General features: G+C 48.7%; 2 non-coding genes across 2 annotated transcripts; both read left to right on the forward strand.

Moving 5' to 3' along the window:
• Window positions 1-72, forward strand: TRNAA-AGC. The gene has a single exon. It is a non-coding gene; the product is annotated as a tRNA-Ala (tRNA).
• An 8,204-nt stretch (window positions 73-8,276) lies between these two features.
• Window positions 8,277-8,348, forward strand: TRNAA-AGC. The gene has a single exon. It is a non-coding gene; the product is annotated as a tRNA-Ala (tRNA).
• Window positions 8,349-9,882: the final 1,534 nt, after the last annotated feature.

A 9,882-nucleotide genomic window follows, 5' to 3' on the forward strand; every position in this document is an offset into this window, starting at 1 on the left:
GGGGGTGTAGCTCAGTGGTAGAGCGCGTGCTTAGCATGCACGAGGCCCCGGGTTCAATCCCCGGCACCTCCACTTTTGCTGCCCGTCTTTCTTGTACTTTCGCTCCCTTCTCTGCCGTTGGTATCCGCGCTGCCACGTCTGCGATCCCCGCGGCTCGGCCAGGGGCCACGCCGGCGAGCGGGGACAGGTGGCCGGGAAGACGGGCGCGGCAGCTTGGGCTCCGGCACGGCGCGGGGGCTGTCGCCTCGGTTCTTTTTGCAGTATTACTAACAGAGCAGGAAAGGAAACGTGAGGACGGAGACGCTTAAGGAGAGAGAAACACGGGCTCGCAGACCATTTTCCTAGTTCCTCTGCTTCCTGGCCGCGGTGGCCACCGTCACCCTGCAGACGCGCGCGAGTCCGCACCGGGGGCGTCTGCTCAACATCCCAACAGCCAAAAACTCATGTCCAGTTTGGTTCTGACTTTGCTCCTACCCGAGAGCTGCAATTCACTGAATGGCTTAGGGGATTTCCAGAGGAATCTTACCCGAGGCGGATGCGCTCTCTCTCCGTGCGGTCCTCGGACCAAGAATGGGCGGCACCTGAGAGCTGGCTGGAAACGCGGGAGGTCAGCTCCACCCCAGGCCTTCTGAACTAGAACCTGATCCCTAAGAGACGCCTTTGCACATTAACCTTTCAGAAGCACGGGTTTGGGTCCTGGGACGTGGCTCAGGTGGGTATATCTTATAAATATATGCCTGTATTTTAATTTTTTCCAATTTCCTATTCCAATGTAGGAAAATAATTGCAAAATTGTCCTTCTATTGTTGGACCATTTTTGTGTTCTAATAATTGACCTTGTTCTCTCCCATGGTAATATAGTATTTACTAATATTTTTGAAGCAACATACATAATTGAATTTGATGTGAAGTTCCTTTTTATTTTTCATAAAAATTTGCAAGTTTTGCAATCAGAACTGTACTAACTTCCAGTATGAACTGGGAAGTTTGTATCTTTGTTTCTGCTCAGCGACGTTTTAAGTAGGATAATATTTTGTAATCACTTCCATACTCAGCTGCTTCTTCCTCATCAAATCTTTAGGAACTTTGGTATTAGCCCACTTTCGTGTACTAAGTCCTGGGATAGGTGGTGAAGATCTAAAAGCCTTAGCAACCACAGTGGAAGTGTGGGCTGAAGGATTGTGCAGCCATTGGGAAAATCCTGGTTCCCGGAACAAAGACCATGTCAGGACACCTCTTTCCCTGTGAAGTGATCAGGGAATTTTCAAAGGAGGAAATAAGTTCCAAGGGAAATTCTTTCCCCAGTTCAGATGTCCTGGCTTTGGGATTTACTTCTCCATAAAAGATTCAGAACTAGTGCAGGAGACAGACTTTCTTTAATGGGGGCAATAGTTCACTCTCTGTTCTGCTGACATATTTTCTTTCCCTTTTATTGTTTTCAAGGTGTAATTTCACAATATCTTTCTGCCACTTATACCTTCTTCCAAGGGAAATTCTTTCCCCAGTTCAGATGTCCTGGCTTTGGGATTTACTTCTCCATAAAAGATTCAGAACTAGTGCAGGAGACAGACTTTCTTTAATGGGGGCAATAGTTCACTCTCTGTTCTGCTGACATATTTTCTTTCCCTTTTATTGTTTTCAAGGTGTAATTTCACAATATCTTTCTGCCACTTATACCTTCCATGCCAGGAGAAATTATTCACATGCCCCAACTATGGGAATCCATCAAGTTGCAAAAAGAAAAAAGACAAAATATGAGAAAGAATATCATCAATTATCACCATTGTTTTTGTGGATTATATTAGGGCTCGGGCCCAAATAGAAAAAAAAATTTTTTTTCCCCTTCCTTCCAAGCATAGACTTCTCCATGGAAATCCACCTCTAATTCAAAAGGGAAGAGGATATGGTGAAAAAGCCAAGAGCTTAGTATGAGAAAGCTATAGGAAGTATCGGATGGAAATTTTTAAAATTACGTGCCAATAAAACAATATATGCTGACTGAAGTACTTCTGTGAGAGCAAGTTGTGCCTAACTTTGACTCAGGATAAGAGTGACTCATTTTAAAGTACACCGTAGATGAATTCTGGAAGTTCAACCATGTTTTACTTGGGTGTTCTATCTTTCAACAAGCTTATCTTTTGTTTAGGTTTCTCGGGGAGAAATTAAAGATTAAGAAACTCTTAGAGGAAAGGAGATGTGGCCATGTGTGGGACCCTCTGTGAACGTGAGCAAGGACGCAGCGGGGCAGGACCACGGGCTGCACAGGAAGGTGAGAGCAGACATGATCCCTCAGGCCATGAAGTCACTCAAACTCAAACGGCAGTGCTTCATTTTTTTCAAAGGCATATTTAATTGGAGAAAAAAAGTTTATTTAAACCTTTATTGCCTAGTGTAGAAACAGTTCCTTCACATTCAATCAAGGTGGGAGACTTAGAGCAATAGAACGAATCTTCCCTGTCCATGTTAACAAGGTGAGACACTGTAAACACCAAGAAAAAAAACAACAAACCCAAAGCGTGGATTCAAATTCTGGAGCACAACATAAAAGCTTCTTACGTGAAAAATCCACTCTTTGGGGTCTGTCAACTTTTTCAAAATGGCACCCAACCAGTTACAATTTTTTTCCCCTGGGTCCTGGATGCATTAGAAATGTACTGGAACTCTCTTCAGGTTTCTTGAGTATGAATGAATTCTATCTTATGAGATAAATGGTTATTTCATAAGAAGAATCATATTTGAAACTCATCCTACTATGTCCCCATGAGCAGATATTTCGATCATGCTGTGGGCAGAGAGTCTGAATGTTGTCAGAGAAAATTAATAAACAGTTACGGTGTTCGGTGTACCTTTGGGTAAACAGGAAAAAAAGCCCACCCAAACCTTTTTGTGAGGAGCTTCCAGTAATCTAACTGGTATCTAGGTTTCTGCAGGAGCAATTTAGGGGATAATTGCTCGATGACACTGGCAACTTTCACAGTTGTGTATTCACACCATGAAACAGCCTAGATAATATTCCACGCATCCTCCCAACACTTACACACACACACAACCTCACACAAGAGCTTGCAGGGCTCTGTGGACACCACTTCCCTAGCACTCAATTCCAGGGAGACCTGCGACGCCTGTGGCCTATCTATTCTACCAGCCCCATGGGCCAACCAAGAGAGAAATTCTGCCACGTCAATAAGGTCTGTGAATTTTAAGAGACTCAACGATGTACTTACGAATATAGCAAAGACATAAGGTGAATGAAGAAGAGAGAACACCTGCTAGGAGGCTGATACCAGGAAAGGCGTCTTTTGGGGTCTTCCATGGAAGTGTCCAGGCCATGGTGCTAACCAGTGTGAACCCTAGGGTGCTGGGAAGAAGTGTTTTTGGGTTTGGTTTCACAGCTATCAGTAGACGAGCTCCTGACTCCAGAACTTCCGGACACTGTCAGATCTCGTTCTATTCACTGCCTGTCGCACTTGGGCCCGGGTCACACCCACGCTCCAGCATTCAGGTCCGGGCACTGGGCGGGTTCACTGAGCTGCAGCCACGGGGACCCTATAGAGGGGTGTGTTGACCCGGCGCAAAGTACAGCCCTGGCCTCCTCTCCACGTCCTTCCATCAAGCACAACGGCGCTCACAGCAAGCCTCTCTTTTGTGCTCGAGAGGACCGGGCCTCTTCCACGCGTCTCCGTCTGTCTCGCTCTGGAAACCGAGGCAGAGCTGGTCTCCCCACGCGCGGCTAGCTCCCTGCGAACTCGCTTTGCAATCCCCCGTCCTTTCCGCCCCTGAACGCGCGGTGTGGTCCTCGCCGTGAACATCACTGCCCCGACGACCCCTCAGCCTTCTCGGCCGCTGCAGGCCTTCATCGCTGCCAGGCGCCCGGTTCGAATTCTCCCCGGGGCCTTCCCACCGCCCTCGTGCCCCGGACGTTCCTGCGGAGCGAGCCTCGAGCAGCGCCAGTGTTTCCTCCGCGGAGGAGCCGGTCAGTTTTCCCGCGACCGTTTTCCCCACCGCGCGCCCCCTCTGAGCTTCGTGCGCTAAAGGGTCAGGTCTCCGCAGCCCCGGGGCTCGCTCCTGGCGGAGTCACGCGTTCTGCGCCTCCCGCCCGCCTGCCGCAGAGACGAGCGCGGACCGCGGGGAGACGCGTCGAGCCGGACCGCAGAGCAGGTGCAGCTCAGCGGGAGAGCGCGTGCTTCCCATGCACGAGGCCCCGAGGCCCCGGGTTCGAGCCCCGGCACCTCCAGTCGCGCGCTCCCGTCCCCTGGACGCGGGCTGCGCCCTGCTGCTTCTTACTTGGCTTCCTCGTCCTCGCGAACACGCGACCCAGCGCGTTCACTTCGACGCCACCCTGTGTAGACTCCGCGAGCCCCGGAGCCACCCCAGGCGGCGGGCAGACCACATGTTCACGGTCTCTTCCTGCCCTGGGCGGGGGTGACGTGTTGCCGCCCGCGGGGGGCCGAAGACCCCGAGTCTCCTCCAGCCGCGGCGGCTGCCCCAGGGCTGACCTGGCCGCCGCAAGCCCCCGCTCGGCCTCCGGGGTCGCGCTGCCCCCTCCCCTCCCCTGTAAGGACACCTGCGCGTACAGCGGGCCCACCGCACGGTGCCCGTTTCAAGACCCCTGATGCAATCCCACCTGCAAAGACACTCCTTCCCTGTAAGGAACGCAGGGGCCGGGGCGGACACCTGCTATGTTCGGAGCCCTTACTCAGCCTAGGATGCCCTGAGCTCAAAACGAGTGGGCCACCATGCCCCCGCACCTGTCGTGCTGGCCTCTATTTCCCACCACCATCCAGAGAAGGAAAGACAGAAAAGGAACGAAGAAAACGAGAGGTCTGAGGAAAAGTACTTTGGCCTCCTTTCCTTTCTGTGAAGTTTTAGGAGGAGGAATCAAAAGCCTTCCCTCTGACTTTTCTTCTTTTTAAAAAATTTTAAATGTATTTAAATTCAGTTAGCCAACATACAGCAGATCATTAGTTTTTGATGTCGTGTTCAATGATTCATTACTTGCCAGCGCTCCCCTGACTTTTCTACTTACCTCCTCCGTCCATCACCAAAACTTTGGTCCCACAAGACGCCAGGACACTAGGTGACTCGGTGGGGGGGTGCTACCCCAAAACGACAGCTGTCCAGGAGCCGGAGTCTGCCAAACATGAACACAGACAGACAACTGCTTTAAATCACCCAGATAGCCCGCATGTGCTGAGCTATTTCATACTCTGCAATTCCATCACGCCCTTCTTTTATCCTACCTTCTTTTAAAAGTACACCCAGAAATATCAGTTACCACCAAACATGCTACTAGGAAGAAATGGCAAAAAAAGAAAAAAAAAACTTTTGGTATGAGTCAGAATGGAAATTATTAGGCACCCAACAACAAGACAAGTAGTCCACAGATATCTAAGACATTTCCACTGTCGTGAAAGAACAGTCATTGCCTCCACCGCTTCCCGGCCACACTCCTGCTCTGCGTTTCCCAGGCATGCCTCAAAATTCCTAGTCCACTCAAGGCCTCACTCTGTCTCCCATCATCACTGCTTCTTTCCCAACCACAGCAGCCCCTCTTTGCCTCCCAGCTCTGAGAAAGAAATCCAATCTCTTTCAGCTGTCCTTATTCTGAAAGGGAAACAGAGCAAAACAGCTGCTAAATTCTAATATTATAAATGGGCAAATTTGCATCTTTGTTCTGCTTAGCAATATTTTAAATAGGACAGGAACCTTTTGAGAAGCAGGTACTGTCCAAAGGCTGGGATCATTCCAGAGCACTGTGCGCCTCTCCCTCAATAACCAACAAATCTATCATCCTTTTTTTAAAAAAAGATTTTGCTTATTTATTTTTCAGAGAGAGAGGGAAAGCACAAGCAGGGGGATCAGCAGGCAGAGGGAGAAGCAGGCTCCCCACTGAGCAAGGAGCCCGATGCAGGACTCGATCCCAGGACCCCAGGATCATGACCTGAGCCAAAGGCAGACACTTAACCAACTGATCCACCCAGGTGTCTCCCTCTGTCTGTCTGTCTGTCTCTCTCTCTAGATATCTACCTACCTACCTACTTACCTACCTACCCATCCATCTGCCTCCCTACCTGTCTGCCTACCTACTTACCTAGAGATAGTCTTATTTTTCTAAACTATTTGAAAACCATTTTTGGACATTATGTCTTTTTATCCACAATCTTCTTATTTTAAACTTCCATCATAATCTTTTTATTATACATGTCAGCATATATTTCTTAAGAGCAAGGATATTTCATTACCACGGCACAAATTTCGAATTCAGAAAATTTAACACTGGTAAAATAATATTATCTAATATACAGTCCATATTAACTTTCATTTTACCAACAAAATTCTTTATAGAAATTTCTGTCCCAAACTAGGGTCCATTCCAGCATCACGTATGAATTTAGTTTCTCTTTAGTCTTTTCTAATCTGGAATGGTTTCTCAAGCTTCTTGCTTTTCATGAGATACACAGGTTTCTGAACAGCACATGCCAATGGTTTTGTAGAATGGTCTTCAATTTATGTTGTGATTAGACTAGACTCAGGTTGTGAGTATTTGAGAGGGATATCCAGAAACGTGTTTCCCTCCATCACACCAGGAGGCACGTGATGTCAGGTTCCCATTATTAGTGATGTTGGCTTGGATCACTTGGTTAAGGTTGTGTTCACCAGGTTTCTTCCCCTTAAAATTATCATTCCCCCTTGTAATTAGTGAGTAACCTATAAGGAAATGCTCTGAGACTATATAAAATCTTGATCCCCATCAAACCTGTAGCTGTTTTTAGCATTGATGTATGAATTCTGCCCAAATCTGTCATTGCTCTGATGTCAGCCAAGGGGTGACTTTCTAACCTTAGTATTACTTCTATTATTACTTCACACACCACCATAAGGAAAATCTTCCCTTCTTCCATATTTATTTATTTAAGTATCCAAGGATTATAATCACTTGTCATTACTTATGCTCAAAGTGTGTCCAGTTTGACCAGAGAGAGGCCCTTCAAGTTGGCTTCTGGGTCCTTCTGAATTTTCCCCATCATTTTTAAGCACCTACATTCGAGCACAGAAAGATACCTTAAGTTCATCTTGTACTTTCCCCAGTCCAGTCCTAGAGTCAGTGATTCCTAAAAGTATCTCTGGTTCCTTCTAGTGGGGGACGGTATTTAAAAATCAAGATAATGGGGGCGCCTGGGTGGCTCAGTGGTTAAGCGTCTGCCTTTGGCTCTGGGCGTGATGCTGGGATGCTGGGATGCTGGGATGCTGGGATCCTGGGATCAAGCCCCTCATCAGGCTCCCTGCTCTGCTGGGAGCCTGCTTCTTTCTCTCCCACTCCCCCTGCTTGTGTTTCTTCTCTCACTGGCTGTGTCTCTCTCTGTCAAATAAATAAATAAAATCTAAAAAAAAAAAAATCAAGAAAATGGGCTAGCATTGCTTTTTGCTACAGATGTATATTTTTTTCTAGGCCCTGTTAGCAGATAAATCTGGGGAAATGGAGGATTTATATATGTATAATTTCACACTGATGCCTCAAATACCCATCCAGAGCCAACAGGGCTGTTCCTTCCTTGCTTCCTTCTCTACCAGAGATGGCCTCGATTTCCAACACCAAATATGTATTCATTTTTCCAATCGCACAAAGATAAATTCACACAGATACACACAAATGAAAATAAATTCACACAAAATATCACAACTTCTATACCCTTAAACACTACCAAAAAAAAAAAAAAATCCACTACGTAGAGGTTAAGATGTTTGCCTTTTCCCCCCTGTCTTTACAATTAAGACAAAGCACTGTGTGAAACACTCACTTGGACCTGTTCTTTTTCTTTTCAATGTGGTTGTGTTATGATCGAGTTGCTTCTGGGTGTACTCAGTTTCAGAGTAGTTGTACACACACCTGGGTCGGTTTCATTTTTTTTACTATGTAAAACATTGATGTATTCAAGAGTTAAAAGAAAACTAAAAGTAATACTCAGAAAAATTGCAAGAGAATGTTCTGCAGGGAAGCACGCAGGCGGCGGGATGGAAATGTGCTCCAGGCGGTCCCCTCGGAGGGGAAGCGGCTCTGAGGAGGGCTGATCCTGAGCTGACCACGGAGGAGGAGCTTTTCTACCACTTGGCGCCTTTCTCCCAGAGCAGCTGTGCCGCAGAAGGGATGCGGTGCAGGGAGCTCAGGAGCAAGAACTGAACAGGACGTGGTTCTGCTTTGCTGACTTAGTCCTGAGACTCAGACAACGGCAGTCACAGGGGGTCGTCAAAGGTCTACGAAACACCAGCAGGAGCAGGGGGGTGTAGCTCAGTGGTAGAGCGCATGCTTAGCATGCATGAGGCCCTGGGTTCGATCCCCAGCACCTCCACTTTTGGTTTCCCTTCTCCACCTGCACCCCAAATACCTCCGGTCAAACTTGAGTTGTCTTGGCCGCCCCGGTTCTTTCTTAGCCTGGCTGGGACACAGGAGGTAGTCTTGCTCCTGCACGGAAGTTCTTGGCTAATCTGTTACTCAGCACACCTGTGCCAGCAGTCTCAGCGGTCACGGGCATGTGGGCCCCCAACAGGAGGCTGCAGAAGCCTGCCGTGTAGTCAGGTGAATGGGGAGATCCCAGGCCCCAAGGCCCCGCCCCCGCCCATTGAGAAGATGTTGCCAAAGGTTCCTGGTCTCACGGTAAAGAATTCAAGGACAGACACAACACAGTGGACACAAGCAGGAAAGTCTACTAAAGTGAAAATACCGTCCCAAGATGCGAGAGCAGGCAGCTCGAAGGAGAGCTGTGTGCCCTGGGGTTTGGGCTTCTATCTTTTATTGACAATTGTTCACAAGGGTGTGGAATACTCATTAGTTGAGGTGGGGATTTCTTAGAAGCAGGATTTGGGGGGGTTTTCCTCCTCACTCGCTCAGGGGTTTCCTGTCGAGGCGCCGCCATCGTGGGCATGTCTGGTGGGATCCGGCTGCTCGTGGATGCGGCCAGGACAGGCCTCTGACCTTCCCCACAGCTGGCCGTGGCCTCCTCCTTGCTGGCCTCCAGGCTTCCTGTTAGAGCCTCACTAGCTGCCTCCAACAGTAGCAAGCAGTCCTCCCAACCACGTGATTTCCAGTTGTGCGGAATCTGAAACCATCTGGAAACGTGCGTCCATGTGGCCTAATGGACACGCTGTCTGATTCTGGATCAGAGGGTTAAGCACTCACATTCTCTTACGGTTTATTATTATGATGATTATTCTATCTCGTTCTAGCCCAGCTTGCAGAGGGCTGAGAAGCCTTCACTGAAACACTTCACTCGGTTTCACTGCCGGTGCTGGACGGCGGGACGTGCCTTTTCCATCCGAGACCCTCAGCTCTGCAGCTTACTCACAGGGAACCCGTTACACCGCCAGCTACAAGTGACAAAAGACAGCAGTCACCTCAGCTGAAGTCAGGTCGAGAGAAACGTACTTCTCCGGGGCTCTACGGGTGCCTCTGGTCTGAGGTGGCGAACATTCAGAACCCCCATGTCCAACATCAGCCTGGGGGACGGCTCATCTCTCTGTCTCCCCACAAAGAAGGAGCTCTTAGCCCCCCAACACCGTAGATCTTTTCACCCTCAATGCGCTGATTCTCCAGGAACACCTCCCCTCCAGACTGCGGAGCAGCCTGTCTCCAGAGCAGAGAGCTCTTTGCAGAATTTCGGATTCTGACATCACGGGACCTCAACAGAAGTCCGCAGGACACCATGCAAGCTCCTAACACCACCTTGTTTTTAAAACCTAGTCTTATTTTCACTCACCAAAGGAAAGAAGCAGTCAATGTACTCAACACCCAGACGGCAGAAAAGCAGCCTCGTTTCCATGGAGAGAAGCCAAGAATCCTGGGGATCTTCCGAAATGCACCCCCTCCCTCCCAGTCCCCCCCCCCCC

The sequence above is a fragment of the Ursus maritimus genome, unplaced genomic scaffold (genome assembly GCF_017311325.1).
Source record: "Ursus maritimus isolate PB19 unplaced genomic scaffold, ASM1731132v1 scaffold_30, whole genome shotgun sequence".
NCBI lineage: Eukaryota > Metazoa > Chordata > Mammalia > Carnivora > Ursidae > Ursus > Ursus maritimus.